The following is a 23,248-nucleotide window of genomic DNA, read 5'->3' on the forward strand; positions in this document are numbered from 1 at the left end:
CTAAGGTCAACTCAGACAGGCTGGGAGGGGCCTTCCTGGGCTGCTGGAGTTTTCTCAAATTGTATTTTCTAAAAACAAAGTGTGAAACAAGACCACACAGAAAAGATGATTTCGTCTACAGGCGGTAAAAAGAATTTAAATGTGTTTTTCAAGTTAACTTTTCCAGTGTATAATTTAGGTCAAAGAATGAACAATTTTCTCATTTAGGGTGGGGAAAAATCTGGGAGAAGGAAGAAGACGGAATGTGGTGGGAAGTGTGCTGGCCTCACCTACCAGGTCTGCCGCATACTGCTTCAGTGACCTTGGGCAAGTTCCCTTAAATTCTCCAGGTCTCAGCTTCCTCCCCTGCAAAATGAGGGGGCTGGAGTCTCTGAAGCCCCTTCCAGTTCTATGTAGATCTATCATTCACTCTAGCAACCACCTTAAGTGACTTGCAAACAAGAACAGTGATGATCACTAGCATTTATAGAGCATCTGCTATGTGTCCAGTACTTTGCTAAGTACTTTACAAATATTGTTTTATTTGATCCTTACAGCAAACCTGGGGTGGGGGGGAGTAGGTACTGTGTTTATCCTCATTTTATAGATGAGGAAATTGTCCTGCAAAAAACCAAAAACCAAACCAAAACAAAAAAGAATATAAAGGAGTCTTCAGACCAAAATAATTAATAAAAATAATAATTAGCACTTATTTAGCATTTTAAAGTTTGCCAGGTGCTTTACAAATATTATCTCATTTTGATCCTCACAATAATCCTGGGATTATCCGCATTTTACTGATGAGAAAAGTGAGGAAGATAGAGAGAAAGTGATTTGCCCAGGCACTCATAGCTAGTGAGTGTCTGAGGCTGGATTTGAACTCAGGTCTTCTTGACTCCAGGTCCAGTGCTCTCTCTCCTGCATTACCAGACAGTGATGATTTGAATGAAAGAAATGACATGTAAGGCACCGTCAGGGGCTGGAACGGGAGGTGGGCCAATCAGGACACAAAAGGGAGAAACAGTTTTATGGCTACCCTTGTCTGTCACTGAATATTAGAATACATGGGAAAGCCACTGGGGCACCCAGGGGGTCTCCTAAGGGGGGGGACGTATCTGGATGCTCAAGGACAAGAATCTCAGCATGGGGTTGGGGGGTGGGTGGAGATAGGATCGTGACTTCTCTATTGATGAGTCCTCAATGCCTGAAATGGCCAGAAGCTTTCAAAGACTCAGCACAGAGGGAAGCTGAAGAAAGAGTCAGAGGGGACACTGGTGAGCAAGGTAGGGCTAAGGCTACCATGTGATATTTTTCTAAAATAATAAACATTTGGATTTAAGGTTCTGAATTTCAAATTCTATCCCTCCTTCCCTCCCTCCCCTGCCCCCTCCCTGAGGCAGTCAGCAAAGTGCAATTATGCCATGTCAAATTTTAATTATACAGACCCCCCCCAAGAGTTATTTATGGAGACAGTCCTTGACAGAAACTCAATTTCATATATAGCCCCATTTTTTGCTTTTCTTTGTATATTGAGTTATTCAAATCCGTGGGTGTTTGGGGCTCATAAAAGCATGGGATTAGGGCTGAGAGATACCTCAGAGTCACTGAGTTCAACCTTATTTTACAAATGGGGAAACTGAGGTCCAGAAGTGTTAATGACCCCCAAGGTAACCCAGTACGTGTCTGAGGTAGGATTTGAACCCAGGTTCCCTGACTCCTAGTCCAGAGCTCTAGCCATTAAATTCATAATAAAAAAAGGAAACTTGAAATTTTATTTATTTATTTATTTATTTGCACGGGGCAATTGGGGTTAAGTGACTTGCCCAGGGTCACACAGCTAGTAAGTGTCAAGTGTCTGAGGCTGGATTTGAACTCAGGTCCTCCTGAATCCAGGGCCAGTGCTTTATCCACTGCACCACCTAGCCACCCCAAAACCTGAAAATTTAAAAAGCAAAGCCAGAGCCCAGGAGGTCAGGAGAAGCAGCGGTCTGCGGCAGAGCTCTGCCTGCGCCTTTGCTTCCTATCAGCAGGACAGGGATCCTGACCCACTGGGCTCCCTCATTCCTGGGGTTCTCTTGGGGAACGGCTGCCAAGAGGTGCTGAAGCAGAAGGGATCATTTTCCTTCTAACCCAGATCTTTAGCCACCTCAGCAGTTTATCAAAACCCGTGAGGATGCAAGAGGGACCACCCACGGGGATGCGCTCCTTTTTGTTGGACTTCCCTCCTGCCCCAGCCTAAGGAGCCCCACCCCAGGCGTCCTTCCCAACATTCGGACTCTTCTCCACCTGCGGCCAGGACTGCCCGGGGGTGCTCACCTGGAGGACTTTCTGGCCCTGAGGGTCTCCTAGAATCCCTGATGAGGAGCTGAGGGTTGACTCAGAGTTTTAGTCCAACCCTGTCATTTTACAGATCAGGAAACTGAGGCCAAAGCAGGTGACGTGACTTGCACAAGGTCACCCAGCTGCTAAGTGAAAGAGATGAGCCTGACCACCACACAACACTCCCCCCCCTCCACAAATCTCCTGCTCTTTGCAGTGTGTCCCTAAAGAGATTTCTAGTCACTGTGGGGCTCCTTGAATAGGGAACTTTGACAAGATCTGAGTTCAAATTTGAATTCACACACTAGCTGTGTCACCCTGAGCAAGTCACTTCACCTCGGTCTTCCTCAGTTTCCTCATGTGCAAAATGGGGATAATAATAGCACCTACCTGCCAGGGTTGTTGTGAGATGATATATATGAGGTACTTTGCAACCCTTAAATAGCAGTATCAATGCTAGATAATATTACTGTCACTACAGTGGATCAACTTGGCAAAGCCAGGATCGGAAAACAGGCCCCTCGATCTTCCTCTTGTTCTCTCTAGGATTCACCAGGCATGAGGAACGCGGAGGGAAAAGACTGAGCCACAAACAGCTGTTCATTAAGCCCTGGCCAAGAGCGAGCTCGGTGGAGAGGCGACTTCCGAGGCATTTCCTGAATAAACACAGGGGAGCTGTTTCTCTAGTTCTGTTTTCACTCTGCATTCATGCGTGTAGACCGTGCACATGTGTGTATGTGGGCTTGGGTTCTGTGTAGGTCTACAGCCTCACTGTTCACACTGCTCCTACTTGGGCTCTGGCACAATGACCGATGCCCTGAAGGGCCTGCCAAAGTGTTTACTGCAAGCCTAGGACAAAGGGAGGAGGGCACGGGAAAGGGAGACCCACCGAGCAGACAGATGATGGCTTCCAGGAACGATTTGGGTCCCGAAGGCAGAATCCTTCCTGGGGCTCTTGGCCCACAGCTGAGCAGCATTGGACACCCCAGCTGGGCTCTGAGCCCTCGCTCAAGATACTGATTGTGACTCTGACACTGGGTAGAGCCCAGGGAACTGGAAACAAACCAGCTGTCAGATGTTCTCTCAGAGATGACCAATGTCTCCATTCCCAGGGTGATGGGGGGGGCCATCAGGGGCCCCCACCCCGGGAGCTGGGTCTTATCTAGCCCCTTGGGGGTTCCTTTGTTTATTGGTTTACAGTAGGCTAGGAGCCTTAGCAATCATCTGACCCTGCCCATCATTTAACTGAGAGGGAAACTGAGGCCCAGAGAGGAAATCAATTCCCTCAAGGCCATATGCCTAGTAAGTAGCTAAGTTGAGGTTTCAAATTGGATGCTCTGATCCTTTTCACTCCTGTGCCCTCCCATTGAAAATGATCCCTCCCGCTGTTAAGCACAGGGAGTTAATGAGCAGCTGCTTGTGGGGCGGGCTTTTTATTTCTCATTGTTTTATTTTGCTTTTGTTTATTGTGACTCTCAGAGCTTGGAGCCTGGAGAATCCTGGAAAGAACAGGATGAAGAATCAAGGGACCCAACTTTGCCACATCGATTCACTGTGGCCACAGTAGTGGCGGCGGCGGCGGCGGCAGCAGCAGCAGCAGCAGCAGCAACAAGTAGCAATGATATAAATAGCTCTTTAAGGTTTTCAAAGTGCCTTACAAACATTACCTCATTTTATCCTCATTCAGCTACCCTGGGAAAGAAGTGCTATTATTATGCCCATTTTACAGATAAGGAAACTGAGGCAAACAAAGGTTAAGTAGCTTACACAGGGTCAGTCACCCAGCTCATAACAGAATCTAATCGACAGAGACCAAAATAGAAATCAGTAGCTGGATGTTATTTTTTCAGGGCAAATATGAAAAACTGCATGGTTCAAGTCCCCAGGCTGGATACCAGGCTCCCAATTCTATCTTAATTGGGTCCTGCTGCACTGGGGCATTTTGTGTCCAGTCTGGCCCCTGCTCTATTCCAGCCCCTTCCTTTGACACCTGGAGGAGCCAAGGCCAGAGCAGGGATGGGGCTGGCCCAAGAAGAGGGAGGATCAATTGGTCTCTGGCAGGGTTAGAAGTCCAGCCAAGTTCCTCTGACTCCAAATCCCACATTCTTTTTTTTGGGGGGGGGGCGGGCGTGTTATGGGGCAATGAGGGTTAAGTGACTTGCCCAGGGTCACACAGCTAGTAAGTGTCAAGTGTCTGAGCCTGGATTTGAACTCAGGTCCTCCTGAATCCAGGGCCGGTGCTTTATCCACTGCGCTGCCTAGCTGCCCCCTCCCCCCATTTTTTTAATGCCCTGGTCTGCTTTGCTGATAGGCTTCTATTAGAAGCATTTTGTGTTGAGCAGCAGGTCAGGAATCCTTCTCTTCCCTGCAGGCTTTGACCTGCAGCTCACATCTTGGAAAGAGCCCCAGGGAGTCAGGCTGGCTCCTCTGAGCTCACTCCTCTAGGGCCCCGCATCCTGCCATGGTCAATAACCCCCCACCCTGCTGAATGGCCAGCCTTGCCTATTGACTCTGGTCTCTCTGAGCAGCTGGTCCTCATTCATTTGGTAGATGATAGATACGGTCAGATTGTGAGATGTGGCATCACTCACAGAAATCAGAATTTGCGTGTGAAGGGAGGAGAAAGATAATGGTCAAAGGCAGAGGTCAGTCTCGAGGGTTTAGCACAGGTGTCCTTAGAGAATGTTGCTTAGGGCAGTCCTTACCCACCAAACCTTTTAGGCCCAGGAAGGTTAAACCATGTGCCCTTGGTCATATCCGCTATATATTGATGAAGATCTCCCCTATAGTAAGTTCCTACTGGGCTGTGGGCTAGGATCCAAGGGCAAGCAACCAGTCTCTACCCACAAGGAGCTTTCATTCAATCAGGAGGAATAGAGTGTAGACATAGAACATGAAATAAATTTAGGGAGAAATAGTGGCAAAGGGGAGATCCAGACAGAGGGCTCTGTGAACATTTTCCAAGGAAAGCTCTTTCACCAGGCTTCACCAGACTGCCCAAAGAATCGGTGATGCATAAATGTTTCTGAAGCCCTCTGTAAATTCCTTTTTTTTTTGTTTTGTTTTGCAGGGCAATGGGGGTTAAGTGACTTGCCCAGGGTCACACAGCTAGTAAGTGTCAAGTGTCTGAGTCTGGATTTGAACTCAGGTACTCCTGAATCTAGGGCCGGTGCTTTATCCACTGCACCACCTAGCCGCCCCTCTGCCTTATATTCTTTTTTTTTTTTTTTTGCTGGGCAATGGGGGTTAAGTGACTTGCCCAGGGTCACACAGCTAGTAAGTGTCAAATGTCTGAGGCCAGATTTGAACTCAGGTATTCCTGAATCCAGGGCCGGTGCTTTATCCACTGCACCACCTAGCCGCCCCTCTGCCTTATATTCTTTTTTTTTTTTTTTTGCTGGGCAATGGGGGTTAAGTGACTTGCCCAGGGTCACACAGCTAGTAAGTGTCAAATGTCTGAGGCCAGATTTGAACTCAGGTATTCCTGAATCCAGGGCCGGTGCTTTATCCACTGCACCACCTAGCCGCCCCTCTGCCTTATATTCTTTTTTTTTTTTTTTGCGGGGCAATGGGGGTTAAGTGACTTGCCCAGGGTCACACAGCTAGTAAGTGTCAAATGTCTGAGGCCAGATTTGAACTCAGGTATTCCTGAATCCAGGGCCGGTGCTCTATCCACTGCACCACCTAGCCGCCCCTCTGCCTTGTATTCTTAACTTGTTCTGGGTTCTTATTTTGTGTCCCCGACTGGACTGTATGTCAGCTTCTGGAGGGCAGGTACCAGGCATTATACTTTGTATTGTAAGATATAATTATTAATAACCAATATCTTGGGGGACCCAGTGATCCTTCCTTCTTAGTCCTTTCTCTCTGAATCATGCCCACCCCCACCCCAGGTCTAAGTAAGACTCATCTGGGTCAAAGGAGTCTTGGGTAGAGACAGATCCTTTTGTCTAGATAGCTGAAGGACTTTACTATGGAGACTTGGCCTACAAGAGCCAGTTTTATGTGGAAACCATTATGTCCCCATCAGCTTGAATGGAGTCTAGATGCTTTCTCTGATGTTATTCTTCTTCAATTAACTTTTTTTTTTTTTCAGGGCAATGAGGGTTAAGTGACTTGCCCAAGGTCACACAGCTAGTAAGTGTCAAGTGTCTGAAACAGCATTTGAACTCAGGTCCTCCTGAATCCAGGGCCAGTGCCCTATCCACTGTGCCCCCTACCTGCCCTCTGATGTCATTCTTCTTAAGAGTTGAGTGACCGGGGCAGCTAGGTGGCGCAGTGGATAAAGCACGGGCCCTGGATTCAGGAGGACCTGAGTTCAAATCCGGCCTCAGACACTTGACGCTAACTAGCTGTGTGACCCTGGGCAAGTCACTTAACCCTCATTGCCCCGCCCCCCCCCAAAAAAGAGTTGAGTGACCTAAGGATATGAACAGGCAGTTTTCAGACAAAGAAATTAAAGCTATCTATAGTCATATAAAAAATGTTCTAAATCATTATTGATCAGAGAAATGCAAATTAAAACAACTCTGAGGTACCATTTCATATCTATCAGAGTGGCTTATATAACAAAAAAGGAAAATGTTGGATGTTGGAGGGGATGTGGGAAAACTAGGATGCTAATCCACTGTTGGTGGAATTGTGAACTGATCCAACCATTCTGGAGAGCAATTGTAACTATGTCCAAAGGGATATAAAACTGTGCATATCCTTTGATCCAGCAATACTACTGTTAGGTTTATATCTCAAAAAAGAGAAAAAGATTTAATTGTACAAAAATATTTATAACAGTTTTTTTTGGTGGTAGCCAAGAATTGGAAATCAAAGGAATGCCCGTCAATTGGGGAATGACTAAACAAGCTGTGGTATGTAATTGTAATGAGATATTATTGTGCTATAAGAAATGACAAACAGCATGATTTCAGAAAGTCCTGGAAAGACTTGTATGAACTGATGTATAGTGAATTGAGAACCAGGAAAACATTATGCACAGTGACAGCAATATTGTTTGATGATCCAAGACAATCCCCAAAAGACTAATGATGAAATATACTATCCACCTTCAAAAAAAGAACTGATATTGATTGACCAAAGACAGAAGCTTGCTATTTTTCACTTTCTTTAATTTTTTGTCTTTGAGTCTTCTTTTTCAAAATGACTAATGTCGTAATGTTTTACATAATTTCACATGTATAATCTATATCTGATTGCTTACTGCCTCAGGGAGGGGCGTGGGGAAAGGAGGGGAAGAAAGAAGGGAGGAAGTGATAGAATTTGGAACTCAAAACTTTAAATAAAAAGGTTTATTTAAAAAAAAAGAGTTGAGTGATCTGAGTCATGTATCCTCAGACTTCATTTTAATATAACCCACCTCTAAATCATGTCAACTATAAGGGCCAAATTTAGTATGGAAAGAGTTAATTGGGTGGCTAGCCTTAATATTGGGGTAAGAAAAGAAACAGCCTCTTTCAAAAACAAAACAGGATAGTCAAACAATATCTGAATTGCACAAGTGAGATTAATAGAACTAGAAACAAAGTATAAATCTCTGGGGTAAAAAGGCCCCAGGCACCCAAACCTGCCTCCAGCCCAGCCAGCTCCAAAGAGCTAGCTTTGCCTAAAAGAAATCACAAGGGGGTAGCTAGGTGGTGCAGTGGATAGAACATGGGCCCTGAAGTTAGGAGGACCTGAGTTCAAATCTGGCCTCAGACACTTGACACTTACTAGCTGTGTGACCTTGGGCAAGTCACTTAACCCCAATTGCCTCACCAAAAAGAAAGAAAGAAAGAAAGAAAACACAAACTCACCAATACCTAAAATTTGTAGCTCTAAGGAGAATCAGCTGTGCAGTCTCTTCTGTTTTGTCCAAAGGTCAGACACCAGCAGCTCCTCTAACTGTCTGCCTTCCTTCCCTATTTTCCTCAGAACCCTCTCCAACTGCCTTTATTCCTAACCCCCTCTAGCTGAAACTCAACTGTATCTAACTGACCAGGAAGGGGAGGGGCAGTTCTTAGCCATGCTGAGTCTTTAATTGGCTTCGCACACCCACATGGGTTGTCCCCATTATAATCTAGCCAGACCCACGTGGGTGTGGGGATGCTATTAGAGGAGCTATTAGTTACTTAGTCTCAGTAAATGTTCCCTGTGGTCAGAGTTCCTCTTGTTTGTTCAGTTACCTCCCAAAGTACACACCCAAGCTTACATTTTTTTTAGTCTGACCATAATGAAGCAAAGATAGGGCTATGAAAAACCTAAATCACAATTAATTCCTTACACAACCTATTATATTTGATTGCTATGTGATGGACTTCCTACAGTTGGAAGGGTATATGGCCTGGGAGTCCATTGCCATTAAGGGTCTTTGGTCAGAGAGAGATGGACAAATAACATCCTTTTATTAATAATTTTCCAGCCTATTAATAAAATGATTAAATTACCCAGAAACTATGTCTCATATTTTAAAATCATCACAGTATCCCCCTTTTAGGCTTAGCAGTGGCCTGGCCAGACTAGGTGCTCAGATGCTCTGGGTTGGATACCTTTCCTTGTGCTGGAGATAAAAGCCTCCTGAAGTATTTAGAAATAAATGCTGTGAACTTGGTGATGTGTTTCTGGGTCTCATTCTTCTTAGGAATGTTTTCTGTCTCCTACCTAACATTCTAATTTACTTGAGCTATGAAAAATATGCTGGCTTGAATCTTTCATCATTCATTGCTGTCAAGTATTTCTAGGGAATAATTTAGGCTAAAAGAGAGAAGAGAGTAGAAGAGAGAAGGCAGAGCTGCCAGTCAGGAAGACCTGGGTTCAAGTGTTACTTTCTTTTTCTTTTTTTTTTTGGGGGGGGGGCAATTGGGGTTAAGTGACTTGCCCAGGTTCACACAGCTAGTAAGTGTTAAGTGTCTGAGGCCGGATTTGAACTCAGGTCCTCCTGACTCCAGGGCCCTTGCTCTATCCACTGCACCACCTAGCTGCCCCTCAAGTGTTACTTTCGACAGATATTGGCTGTGGAATCCTGGACATGTCACTTAACCTGTCGCTGCCCCAGGCAAATCATGAAGATGAAGACTGAACCTAGTAGTTGCCAATTTATATTGGTAGAGGGTAAATCCTCATCATTAGCTCACCAATAGATAAAATCACATGTCTAGACCCTCTTTTTTCCCCCCAAATCTGAGCTATTCATCATTTAGTAGCTAACCTTAAAATGGGAAATGAGAAAAAATGAAGATATTGACTTATTGTGCTTGGTCCAGGGAAGGCAAATGTTAAAAAGGAAATTTGGGTTTGAAAAAAGGGAAATGCTTCCTAGGTTCCTAACAATGAGAACTGTCCAAAGGAATAATGAATGGACTGCCTCTGCAGAGGATCATTCCCCACCTCAGTCAAAATCTCTTTTTCCCAGATTCTATTTAATTTCCTCCCAGTTTAATCAGAAGGGACAAATGAAGGAGAGGAACAATTCTGGGCTGTTCCAGTAACATGGGTCTGCACAACCATTTTGGTTATTTATATGCTGAAAGGGAAAGATATGCCTTGTTAAAATGCATTTTCTTGGGGCGGCTAGGTGGTGCAGTGATAGAGCACCGGCCCTGGAGTCAGGAGTACCTGAGTTCAAATCCGGCCTCAGACACTTAACACTTACTAGCTGTGTGACCCTGGGCAAGTCACTTCACCCCAATTGCCTCACTTACAAAAAAAATGCATTTTCTTTTCTAGAGTCTCTGCGACAATGCGCTTAATTGGCAAGATAGAACCAAAGCCACTTGGCTAAGCCCAGCCATGACTCAAGAGTAAATACAGCAGAGTTGAGAAGTCATTTTGTTCTCACATGCAGAAAGCATCAGGACAAACTGTCCTCTGAGAAAGTGAAAACTTTACTTTCAACCCCTTAGGTTCATTTGCCTAGACCAGTTTTATCCCGATGGGTAAACCCTGATAGTCCTCATCACTGGATAGTCCTAAGCATTTGTCTCTGCCAATCCCACTTGATTCATCATTCTTATGACCCAGTACATGCAATCAAAAGTGACATGATTCTCATCAAGCCCCAAAGTTACAAAGAATTGGCTGCCATTGGGTCTGGCCCTACATTGGTCACTGAAATAATTCTAGCCCCTATGAATTTCACCTTTGGATGAAGTTCTTAAAACTTCTTGCCATATATAGATGGGTCACCTCCATTGTTCCTGTTGGATGGCCACCCTAACCTACAAAACATGGCGTCATTATACTTTGGTCTATTACATCAAGAAGTTTGGTTTGGGATCAATCAACATTTATTAAGCACCTACTATGTGTCCTGCACTATCCTAAAGTCTGAGAATATAAAAAAGAGGCAAAAAATAGCCCCTGCTCTCAAGGAGCTTACCATCTAATGGGGACGACAACATACAAAGGAGAAAGGAACTGAGTTCTAGTCCCAGAGGGTGCCACTAACTCACTGTGTGCAAATATGTAAACCTATCTGTGCCCAGTTTCTTTATGTGGGAACTGATAATGATCCCTGCCATCCCTGTCTTACAAGGTTTCTGTGAGAAGCAATATGGGGAAGTGGAAAGAGGACCAGAGTTGGAGCAAGAGGACCTGGGTTCAAATCCTGTCTCTGTCTCTGTCTCTCTTCCCTCCTTACCTGTATGATCTTGGGCAAATTGCTTTGCCATTTGGGGCCTCAGTTTTCTTATTTATAACTGGGGTTGGGGTAGACTCTAGTGATATAAAACTCAAATGTAAATGGATCCCTGAAAGTACATACTAACTTTGCTGTTGTTGTTGTCTTGTTGTTGTGACCCCATTTGGGATTTTCTTGGCAAAGATACTGGAATGCAATGCCATTTCCTTCTCCAGCTCATTTTACAAATGAAGAAACTGAGGCAAATAGGGTAAAGTGACTTGCCCAGGGTCACACAGCTGGTAAATGTCTGAGGCCAGATTTGAACTCAGGAAGATGAGAATTCCTGACTCCAGGCCAGCTCTATCCACTGTGCCACCTAGCTGTCCACATACTAACTTAGAAAACCACAAAATAACATTATCTGTGTTGTATGTTTATTTATTCTATTAAATATTTCCCAATTACATTTTTTTTTGGCAGGGCAATGAGGGTTAAGTGACTTGCCCAGGGTCACACAGCTACTTAAGTGTCAAGTGTCTGAGGCTGGATTTGAACTCAGGTACTCCTGAATCCAAGGCCAGTGCTCTATCCACTGCGCCACCTAGCTGCCCCCCAATTACATTTTAATGTTAGTTCAGCCATACTTGGCAACTTTACAGCCCCTTAGGTGTCAAGGCTTCACATCTATGGACTAGATAATCTCTAATGACCCTCCCAGTTTTAAATCCTGTGATTGCAGGATGATAAAATGAAATGGCACAAGTAAAAACTCATTAAAAATTGCACAGGATTTTCCAATCTGTGTATTCAGTCCTATTCTGGGTTACCAGTTCCCAGACATTTCCTCCTTTCTACTCCATTGATATTTCAAACTCAATACATCCAACATGGCAACGATTGGTCACAGTGGAGCAGAGGAGTAGGAAGTTTCTACAGATTTTGTGTACAGCACTGCATTTGCTCATCTGGGTTAGAACACTCACAAACATCAAGATTGGTTTGACAAAAATGATGGGGAAATTCAGAAGCTGCCAAGTGAAAAACAAGAACTCCACAGCGTTTATGAGCAGGATGGTTCATCTATCTCTAAGAAGGTAGCATTTAACTCCATCAAAAGTAAAGTGTAAGGGGGAAGCTAGGTGACACATTGGATAAAGCACCAGCCCTGGATTCAGGAGGACCTGAGTTCAAATCCAGTCTCAAACACTTGACAATTACTAGCTGTGTGACCATGGGCAAGTCACTTAACTCTCATTGCCTTGCCCCGCTCCCCCAAGTAAAATGTCAGCAAAGCCTAGAGAGATGCAGGATTCTTGATTCATTCCAAAGAAATTTTATGATTCCCTGAAAGCGATTTATAGGCCAAAGACTTATTGTGCATCTCAGTCCTGACAGAGCCACATTGATTAGTGATAAGGACATGATCCTGGAGAGATGGGCTGACCACTTCCATAGTGTTCCCAACAGATCATCATTAATCAATTCTGAAGCCACTGACCATATACCTCAGGATGAAGTCAATTCCTCTCTAGTTAAAATTCCAACTGAAGAAGAGGTTTCGAAGGCCATTAGGCTCCTCTTGTGTGGCAAAGTGCCTCGTGCTAATTCTATTCCAGCTTAGTTTTACTTTGTGAGGGAGTCCACTGCTCAAACAAAAGCTGACTGAAATTTTTCGGGTTATATGGAAAGAGATTGTCCTGCAGGAGTTCAAGGATGCCTCCTTTGTCCATCTCTATAAAGGTAAAGGAAATAGATTGTCCTGTGACAATCACAGGGCAAGGGTGGGGGTAGGGTCTCTCTTCATCATTATGCACTCAGTGCAGCTTCAACTGAGATGCAATAGAATATGCATCATTCTCTGCTGCCTGTGCTAATTTTGGCTCAACAATTAATACCAAGGAAGCAGAAGTTCTCCAGCAGCCTGCACCACACCATCCATCCATGGAACCATCAGTTATAACAAATGGAGAAATATTGAATACAGTGGAGAAGTTCACTTACCTTGGTGGTATACTTTCCAGGGATGTACACATTGATAATGAGGCTGACACATGCATTGCCAGAGCCAGCACAGCATTCGGGAGGCTATGAAGGAAAGTATGGGGAAAATTCTAGCTACCCAGTTAGCCACCAGTTAGCCAGGGTGGTTGGTTAATGAGAGGGATGGGTACCTTCTCTCCCTCCCTCTTTCCTTACCTTCCCTCCCCCATTGTCCTTCACTGTTTTTTCCTTGACTCAGTGAGAAGAAAAAGGTGTGGTTTGGGAGGAGTGGCCAACCCCCCAAATTCCAAAGGTGGGGACCACTCCCTCACCTATAAAGTCAATCTGGCATGACAGCACCACCTGGTGGTTACATATGTAAAATAAAGACTAGATAGCTTCCAGAGGGAGGGCAGCAGTGGTTGGGGTGGGAGGACCATGGGGAACGGTGTCATGCTGAAGGTGCTACATCAGAATGTTAGCTCCTTGAGGGCAGGGACTGCTTTGGCCTTTCCTTGTATCCTTCTCTCTTACCAGAGTGCCTAGCATACAGTAGGTGCTTAATAAATGCTAGCTAACTGACTAGTGCTTGAGCTGTCTGGAAGGAAACCACAGATTCTAAGAGGCAGAGGTAAGGCCCTTTGCAGCCTTCCATAGGAAGCCTTTTCCCATCCCCCTTGATGCTGCTGTCTTTCCTCTATTGATTATGCCCAATTTATTCTGCATAAAGCTTATTCACAGATATTTGTTTGCCTGTTATCTCCCCCATTGGACTGGGAGCCCCTCAAGGGCAGAGACTGTCTTTTGCCTTTCTTTGTATCTCCAGTGTTTAGCACAGTGCCTGACCCATAGTAGGTGCTTAATAAATCCAAGTTTAAAAACATTTATTAAGTGCCTACTATGTGCTTATTGACTGATTGAGTGACCTTTTGTCAACTTCTTATTGTCCTAGGACAACATGCTAACTCTTCAACATGCATTTAAGGTTGGTTACCACCAACTGTTCTGGTCTTATTTCATGTCACTCTACCATGTATTTTATGTTTGCATCATACCTGGCTACTTGCTGTTTCCTGAACTCAGGACTCATCTCCCACCTCCAAGCTTTTGTTCAAGTTTTCTTCCATGCCTGGAATGCCTCTTAGAATATTCTTCATCCTTCAAAGCTTAGATCAGGTCTACCTCCTCTGCCACATCTTTCCTCATTCCCCAGGTGGTTAGTTGTCTGTTCCCTCAAATGACTTTATATTAATTTATCTGTAAGCTCCCCCAAGACAAGGGCTCCCTTCCCTCCCTCCCTCCCTCCCTCCCTCCCTTCCTTTCTTCCTCCCTCCCTCCCTCCCTTCCTTCCTTCCTTTCTTCCTCCCTCCCTCCCTCCCTCCCTTCCTTCCTTCCTTTCTTCCTCCCTCCCTCCCTCCCTTCCTTCCTTCCTTCCTTCCTTCCTTCCTTCCTTCCTTCCTTCCTTCCTTCCTTCCTTCCTTCCTTCCTTCCTTCCTTCCTTCCTTCCTTCCTTCCTTCCTTCCTTCCTTCCTTCTTTTTCTTTCTTTCTTTCCTGAATAAATGTTTGCTGACTTGAATTTGGGGAATTAGGTGGCCTAGCTGACAGAGTGCCGTTCAAATCTGGTCTCACATATTTAATGGCTATATGACCCTGGCCAATTGACTTAGCTGTTTGCCTCAGTTTCCCCATCTGTGAAATAGGGATAATAATAATACCTTCCTCCCAGGATTTTTGTGAGAGTCAAATGAGTTGAGCCTTGTAAAGTGCCTGGCACTACATAAATGTTATCTATTGCTATGATTATCGAAAAGTGAAAGGGGTTCACCTGCCTGCAGAAGCATCTCTATTGATAAATGTTGATACCACTTTCCTTTTATGTTATCGTGGGTGATCATAGCTCGAAATAAGCCCTGGAGGCTCAACCCATATTAATTATCTGCGACCAGTATCAGCCTGCAAAGCTTCTTAATGTCTTTCCTCTTCCAGGCAACATAAAAAATGCAAATGTTTGCAGTTTAAATAGAGGTTTTGCCTCCGGCTGCAGAAGCTGCAGGACAATAGGTAAGCCACAACTGGCATTACTCCTAGACCCGGGGCCTGACCCTGGGCCCTTCAGCAGGAAGGACCACAGAGGGAGAGGATGGAGCTGAGCCCAAGCTGCAGGTTGGCCATCTCTCTTCAAGGCTAAGAGTACCTGCCTCCCGGGCTGGTCTTGAGGCTCCAATGAATTATGTACAATGCTTTGCAAACCTTCAAGTGCTATAGAAATGTTAGCTATTAGTGAAAAGAATTCAACTAATTTATTATTTAATTATTGCAATAGTCTGTTTTATGTCATAGAATTATATTAATAGTTAATGATGTTGATAATAATAGCTAACTTTATATGGTGCCTTAATGTTTGTAAAGTGCTTTATAGGGGCTACCTCATTTGATCCTCATGACCTCGGGAGAATGCTGCTGTTATTATCTGCATTTACAGGTGAGTAAACTGAGGCACAGAGAGGCATCTGGGGCAGAATTCAAACTCAGAACTTCCTGACTCTGAGTCTAGCACTCTATACACTAAGGCACTTAGATGCCTTAGAATTTCTCAAGTGGGTGAGGAGGACACACATTCTAGGCTTGAAAGACAACCAGGGCAAAGGCATAGTGACTAGGGAATACCAAGTGGGAGGAAGAGAAGGAAGCCCAATTTGGCAGGACCAGAGCACAGGAGGAGGAGGAGACAGGTGCAATAATCCTGGGAAGATATATTGTAACTGTGGGGTAAAGGGCTTTCACTGCCAAACCGAGGGGTCTGCAGCTTGTGTCTTAGGTCATAGGGAGCCACTGGGTTTCTGAATAGGGGAGTGACATGCTCACATCTGTGCTTTGGGATGATCAGATTATAATAAAACAGTGTCACTCACCAGGTTACTATCAATAAGGCTGAAATCCTTAACTCTTGGTCCCGATGTTTTTATTTCATTCTTAAACAACCACAACTACGTTCTAATGAGATATGTGTGACTGTCAAGACAGCTTCTCACATCTTAGAATTAGATTGGACACCACCACCCTTATTTTCTGTTTCACAGAGAATTTGCTTTTTATCACAGCCACCGCAGAAAACCCGGCTTCCCACAGATATGAGTCGAAAACGAGAAAGTTTAAGAAGTCACTGCTATAGCCAAAAGTACGAGTGAATGACAACACATCTCAAACCTTCAAGGGTATCATCAAAAGGAAAGAGGAGAGACTGGAAAAGCAAGAAGACCTAGAAGAGGCTGTAGCCATAGTCCAGGAGAAAGGAGCCAGGACACCCAACCCTGCACAGGGAGAGAAAGAGAAATAAGTCAGGGACCTTGTGGAAATAGAATCTATGAGCTCGGCAACCACCTGGATGTATGGGGTGAGGGAGAGAGAGAAGTCAAGTTTTCTGAAAATATAAATGCAACCAGTCCTGTGCTAAGCGTCTGCTTAGCTTGAGTGCATGTGAATGAGCTAAATGGGTCAAATTCTGTTGTTTTCAGGGGAAATTGGATGTGGACATGAGCCAAAGAGTTTATTTATACATTCATTTATTTATTTGCTTATTTATTTATTTTTTAGTGAGGCAATTGGGGTTAAGTGACTTGCCCAGGGTCACACAGCTAGTAAGTGTCAAATGTCTGAAGCCGGATTTGAACTCAGGTCCTCCTGACTGCAGGGCTGGTGCTCTATCCACTGAGCCACCTAGCGGCCCCAGCCAAAGAGTTTATGAGAGACTTCCCATGGATAGCAGAGTCCATAGTGGCCCAAGGTTGAGGCCCAATTCATGTATAGGTAAGATGTTTGTTAGCACAGAACCTGCCATGCTGTTGTTTTTGTTGTTTTTTATTGTATCCAACTTTCCATGAGCCCATTTGGAGTTTTCTTGGCAAAGATACTGGAGTAGTTTGACATTTCTACTAGCCCAGGGTCATCCAGCTAAGAAGTATCTGAGACCATTTTTGAGCTCAGGAACATGATGTCTTCCAGGCTCCAGGCTCTGCACTCACTCTACTGCACAACCTAACACATAGAGGTGCTTAGTAAATGCTAGTTGACTGTTGATTTGAAATAAATTGGGAAAAAATGAATTGATTATCAGGAGAAGAGAAATGTTCTGGGGGAAGCACCAAGCAACTGGACAGGCACCACCTTAATCTTCCTAGAGCATTCCAAGAAATTTCTCTAGGGAGAACCCCACCTTCAGCATTGGATGGTGGTCCTGGTGGTCATAGGGTTGGAGGGGGGAAAGGGGACCATCTACTATCTTCCTGTATTGTGATTTTAATATAACTTTAAATTCTGGGATTACAATCATAACTAAGATTGCTTTAAAAGAGAGAACAAAGAAAGAGGAAAAGATCTTATTTCTATAAAAATATATTTAGAACAGCTCTTTCTTTCTTTCTTTCTTTCTTTCTTTCTTTCTTTCTTTCTTTCTTTCTTAGTGGAAAAGCACTGGAACCTAAGGAGATGACCTGTTAGTCAAGGAATAGCAGAACAAAGCTGATTATGAAGGTAATGTTATCCTGTTGTACTGTAAGACATGAAAAAAAGAGATGTTTGCAGGGAAAGCTATGAACTGATGAAGAGGTGAGTGAGCAGAACCAGAACAATTTATATCAGAGGTTCCCAAACTTCCCTGATTAACAGTGCCTTTAGTGGCTCAGTAATTTTTTCATAGCACCCCTAGGCCCAAGGGAATGCCCTACCAGTTCTGATTAATGTTTAGGTCTGAATAACTTTAGTAGTAGTAGTAGTAGTGGTTATTAATAAGTATTGGAACCAACAGCAACTTTATACAATTAGTGTTATTAGTAACAATTTGTATATTGTTAGTAACCGTTTATAATACACATAAATTGAAAGAAAAATGTTTTTACTTCATTCTTAAATAACCACAATTGCATACTAATGGGATGTGTGTGACTGTTAAGACAGCTTCTGAAATCTTAGAATCAGACTGGACACCGCCAACCTCATTTTCTGTTTCACACAGAATTTGCTTTTTATCATAGCCACCGCTGAAAACCCAGCTTCCTAGAGATATGAGTCGAAAACAAGAAAGTTCAAGGATTCATGGTATAGTCAAAAGTACGAGTGAATGACAACTTATCTCAAGCTTTCAAGGATGTCACAGAAGGGAAAAGAATGTGTGCTGAAGCTGTTAACTCTTTGAGCTGCTAGTCTTCACTGCAGTATCCTGACAGATGTCACTTTGGCAGTGCCCTGGGGTACTTTGGCAAACAGTTTCGAAACTGTGGATTTATACTATTGAATCAATGTTATAAAAATGGGCAGTTTCAAAAGACTTGAGAACTGATCAATGCAAAGATCAAACAGGATTCCTGGGGAACAATGATGAAGAATGCTCCCCACATCCTTACCTAAATAGGTAGAATGTGACACTCATTTCTAGACATGACCAATATGGAATTTTGTTTTGTTTGATCATACTTATTTGTTTTAAGGGTTTTCTTTTCCTTTCTCCAGTGGGGAAGAGATGGTAGGAAAAAATAAATGTTTAATAATTGAATATATATATATAAAAGGTGTCCAGAATGATTTGAGGAGTCATATGAACATAAAAAATATCTACTTTATTCATACCTTCTGATCCTTCTCTCTAAGTGAAGCTGGTATTTAATTGAGATGTACAACTGACAAGGGAAGTGGGTCAGTCAGGCAAAAAGAGTGAGAGACAACAGATGGATAGCCCATGGGCTTCACTGGTACCCCTCGACTGTGCAGACTATAGGAAGGCTCTGTGACTCTCTGTGGAGGCAGGGAATGGACACAAGATGAGTAAGACATAGAGGGATGGTGAGATCTACACAGCTAGAAGGCAGGCAACATTGTTGAGATCACACACTCATCAGGGCATTGAATGGAGGTATATCAGGCACTGTCCCATGGACAGAATGTCTATGATGCAATTCCCCACATGGAAGAGGTTGGGAGCCTGTTTTCAGGGTAATTGGATGATATGTTATCAGGCACAGAAGCCTCGGAGAGACTTTGAAGCATGTGTAGACATTGTAACCAGTTCTGTTCTGCTAACAATACAGCGGACAGCAGCCTTTCCAACTTGCTGCAATTGTAGAATTTGGGATGGTAGAAGTTGGGATTGCTTTCCAATGGCCACAGTTAGTCTAGGCCTTTCTCTCATTTGTTTGGACCTAGGTTGGACTCCTCTTGCTTACAGAATCAGGTGAGAGACAATGCTACGAGAGAGAGAGATCTTAGACCTTCTCCCTCAGAGAGTGTCATGTGGCCCCAAGAATACTGACCTCAGTTTGGTATTTGTTCTTTTGTTTTAGTTGAGATTGATCTGAAAGCTCCAACCTGATGACCTTGTGAGTTTCGAAAGGTCAGGAAAGTAAACTTCCAGGCATCAGAAAGTGTGAGTGGCCAGGAGTCTGGGAGTTGAGTCCATGATAGATCTTACAGCCATCCCAATGCCAATGGCTCGAGGAGCAAGAAGAGCTCTTGAGTGATCTTGGGGTCAAAGATAAACTGGGGGCTCATCAGCAGAAATGTCATATGAACTTGGTGAGACCAGTGTTATGTAGTATGAGGAAACACCCCTGAGATGTGTGGGGGAAATGTTTGTACTTCTGTCCTTGTTATATCTCTTTAAAAAGGTTAATTGAGGGGGCAGCTAGAGGGGGCAGCTAGATGGCGCAGTGGATAAAGCACCAGCCCTGGATTCAGGAGTACCTGAGTTCAAATCCGGCCTCAGACACTTAACACTTACTAACTGTGTGACCCTGGGCAAGTCACTTAACCCCAATTGCCTCACCAAAAAAAAAAAAAAAAAAAGGTTAATTGATGTTAATTGGTTAAATGGGACTAGGGTATCAGTCATTGATGGCTAATAGTAGGGGAAAACCATGCTTGGAATGAGTCTTAGCTGATTCAGTAGAGAGTCTGGTCAGGTCATCAAGTCCAGTAGAGTCAATAAGCATTTATTAAATACCTACTATGTACCAGGCCAAGGATACAAATAAAGGCAGGAGTTTACAGTCTAATGGGAGAAGATAACATACAAACAATGTCCAAATAAGATATATACAGGAGAAATTGGAGATAATTAACAGAGGACAGGCACTAGCATTAAGCAGGCTCCTTGTAGAAGGTGGTGTTTTAGCTGGGACTTGAAGGAAGCCAGAGAAAGGAGACAGATGAGGAGGGAAAGGATTCTGGGTTTGGGAAAGGCAATGAAAATACATGGAGTTTTCTAATCCCTCAAGGGTCCCCCTAGAATCCTGAGTGGGGAGGGACATAGCTGGCCTGGCTCTGGTAGGCTGAGTGGAGTGTGTCAGCTACAGAGGCAAGAAAGGAAAGCTGAAACCTAACTCCTGCTTTCCCAGGGGGCCACTTTGGGGGACATTTTCAGCACTGGAATGGTCTCTGAGGATGGGGGAGGGGAATGCTGGAGACCTGGGTCCTAGTTCTCTGACTGTGCCATGGCTGTGTGGCTTAGGGCCAATCATGCCCCCACTTTACCACCTTTATAAAATGTAGGGGTTGGACTAGATGGTTCCTGAGGACCCCTCTGGCCTTAGATCTAGGATCCTGTGAATCTGTGGCTTGGACGGCTGTGTGATTTTGGGGAGGTGATCAGATGATTCCTGAGGCTCCCTATAGCATCAACATCCTGTGAGTTAAGTTCAAAGAGGAGAATTCCTGGGGGGGGGCGAGGGGGAGGTAGTCCAGTAATTGTCCACGTTCCCCTCCCCAGATCTGAGGAAACCCTGAGGAATGTGAACCAAGGCCAAGGACAAACCCTTGGGCCGGACCTCATCCAGAGGGATGGAAGAAAGCATTTTGGGGGGGCCTGTCAGGCGGTCTGAGTGGGTGGAATTGAAGCCCATTAAGTGTCACTCAGCAGCCCAGGAAGGCAAGCTCAGTTTTATAGGAACCGTCTTTCCTCCAGACTTCCATGTCTCCAGAAATGAAAGCCAACTGCTATTAAATCGTAAAATTAAAAAAACCCTCAGAATGTAGGCTTTGATGTGTCCTCTGTTCTGTAATGGGAGAAGCTTCCTGGCTTGGGGGAGAGTCAGACAGAAAAGCAAAATGAGTGTGGGGGCTCCTATGAGCAGCATTCAATGGATCTGGCCTTGACTGACTCCAAGAGAAGCTGAGTTACTTCTTTATGGTAACATTTTTTGCAGGGCCCCTTGATGTTCTAAGGCATGGCTCTCTGGGAGGCCCTGAGTGGAGGGATACATTGGGAAATACGAGTCACATAAAAAACCAAAGATATCATTGAAAAATGGTTGTAATAAAAAAGAATCAATCTCTTCCCTCAGAGAGTTTATGTCCAATTGGGGTGGGGTGGAAGAATAACATGGGCACAGATAAATAAAGTGAGGGGTCTATATTTGATCTTAGAGACAATAGGGACCCACTGCCACCTTTTGGGTAGGGATGTGACATGGTCTGAACTTGAGAGAGATCACTTGGGCGGCTGTTTGGAGAATGAATTGGAAAGGGAAGAGACTGCAGGCAGGAAAACCAACGAAGAAACTCTTAACAACTGTCCAGGAAAGAGGTGATGGGGGCTTAAGCTAGCGTGGTCATCTATGAGTACAGAGGACTCAACACTCAAGGTCACTTGGATGGAGGTGAGGAAGCAAAACCTTCCAGATTACTCCTTGGGGCAGTTGTCTACAAACTTTCTTCAGTCATCACGAAGCTGCTCAGTGTCACAGTCAAGAGGAGACTGCCAGAGCTGTGTGACGGGACTCAACTGTTCCATCCCAGGCAATTTCCTGGTGAGGTTTGTGATGTGGAAAGAGCCGAAATCTTTATCAGAGGCTGGAGCAGAGAGATAAGCTCAGAGCATCACCACAGACTGTGGCTTCCTGTCTAGTGACAAAATGGGAGCCTCCCGCCTGTCCTTATACTAAGATGTAGAACCGGGCCCTTGGCCATTCAGCTCTATTTAAACAGATTGCTTTCATGCTTCCCCTTCTTCCTGCCATACAAGGGCTACTTGGATGCATTTGTGCCCATGGAAAAGGAGAGAATGGACAGGTGTGGACTCCAGCTTGTCAAGGAGGCAGAAAATAGGAAGAATCACTGGGAAAACACCCAATGACAACTTTGCACCTTTCCCATACAGACACGCCAGAGCCCAGGGATGAATTAGCCCTCCACGGTTTGAATGACCAATGAACAGGGCAGGAGAGGAAGAGAAAGAGAGGGAGGAGGGAAAGAGAGAGAGAAGGAGAGACAGGGAAAGAGGGAAACAGAAGAGAGAGAAGGAGGAAGGCAGGGTAAGAGAGAGACAAGAGAGATAGGAGCAGAATGGGGGAATAGAGAGATGGGGGGAAAGAAAGAGAGAATGAACATTTACTAAGTGCTTGCTATATATCAGGCTCTATGCTAACCCAAACAAGCTGTGCCTGCATTCAGGGAGCTTATATTCTAATAGAGAAAGACAGCAGCTAAAAGGGGTGCCTAACCATGGAGTGGGGAGGGAAGGTCCCAGTGAAGAGACTTCAGGAAGGGGGCAGCTAGGTGGCACAGTGGATAGAGCACCGGCCCTGGAGTCAGGAGTACCTGAGTTCAAATCCAGCCTCAGACACTTAACACTTACTAGCTGTGTGACCTTGGGCAAGTCACTTGACCCCAATTGCCTCACTAAAAAAAAAAAAAAAGAGACTTCAGGAAGTACCATGGAGGTCTGGTTCCTGGCTGGGTGAGGTCAAAGGCTCACCTAACAGAGCTGTATTAGGGTATAGGGAGATGGGGAGCCAGAAGTGGGGTTCTCATTTCTGTTCCAAAGGCAAGGCCATGTTGGGGAGACTGTAGGAAGTAAGTACTTCAGCAGGTAGGAAATAATATCGAAGGAGCATTGGACTGAGAATCAGAGGGTTTGGGTACTAGTTCTGCTGCTGACTGACTGTGATCTTGGATAAGTCACTTACCACTTAACCTCTCTAAACCTCAGTTTCCTTTTTTGAAAAAAGAAGGGGTTAAATGAGGTAATCTCCAAAGCCCCAAAAGAGTACTGGCTCTGAATTAAGAAGACCTGGGTTCAAATTTCACTTCTAATGCTCACTATCTGGGTAACCTTAGACAAGTCACATAACTCCTCTTTGCCTCAGTTTCCTTATCTGTAAAATGGGGGGTTGAACCAGATGGCCTCTGAGGTCCCTTCCCGTTCTAGATCCGGGATCTAGACCTATGGGTCTATGAAGCTTTCCTGTAAGTTTAGTGGATTTGCCAAAACTGGGCCATTGCCTCCTCTTCCTGTAGCCCATCTGATTTCCTAACACCATTCTGAAATTAGGTTCTTATTGAATTAGCAGAATTAATCATACTTTTCCGTT

This window comes from Dromiciops gliroides, chromosome 4 (genome assembly GCF_019393635.1).
Source record: "Dromiciops gliroides isolate mDroGli1 chromosome 4, mDroGli1.pri, whole genome shotgun sequence".
Classification (NCBI taxonomy): domain Eukaryota; kingdom Metazoa; phylum Chordata; class Mammalia; order Microbiotheria; family Microbiotheriidae; genus Dromiciops; species Dromiciops gliroides.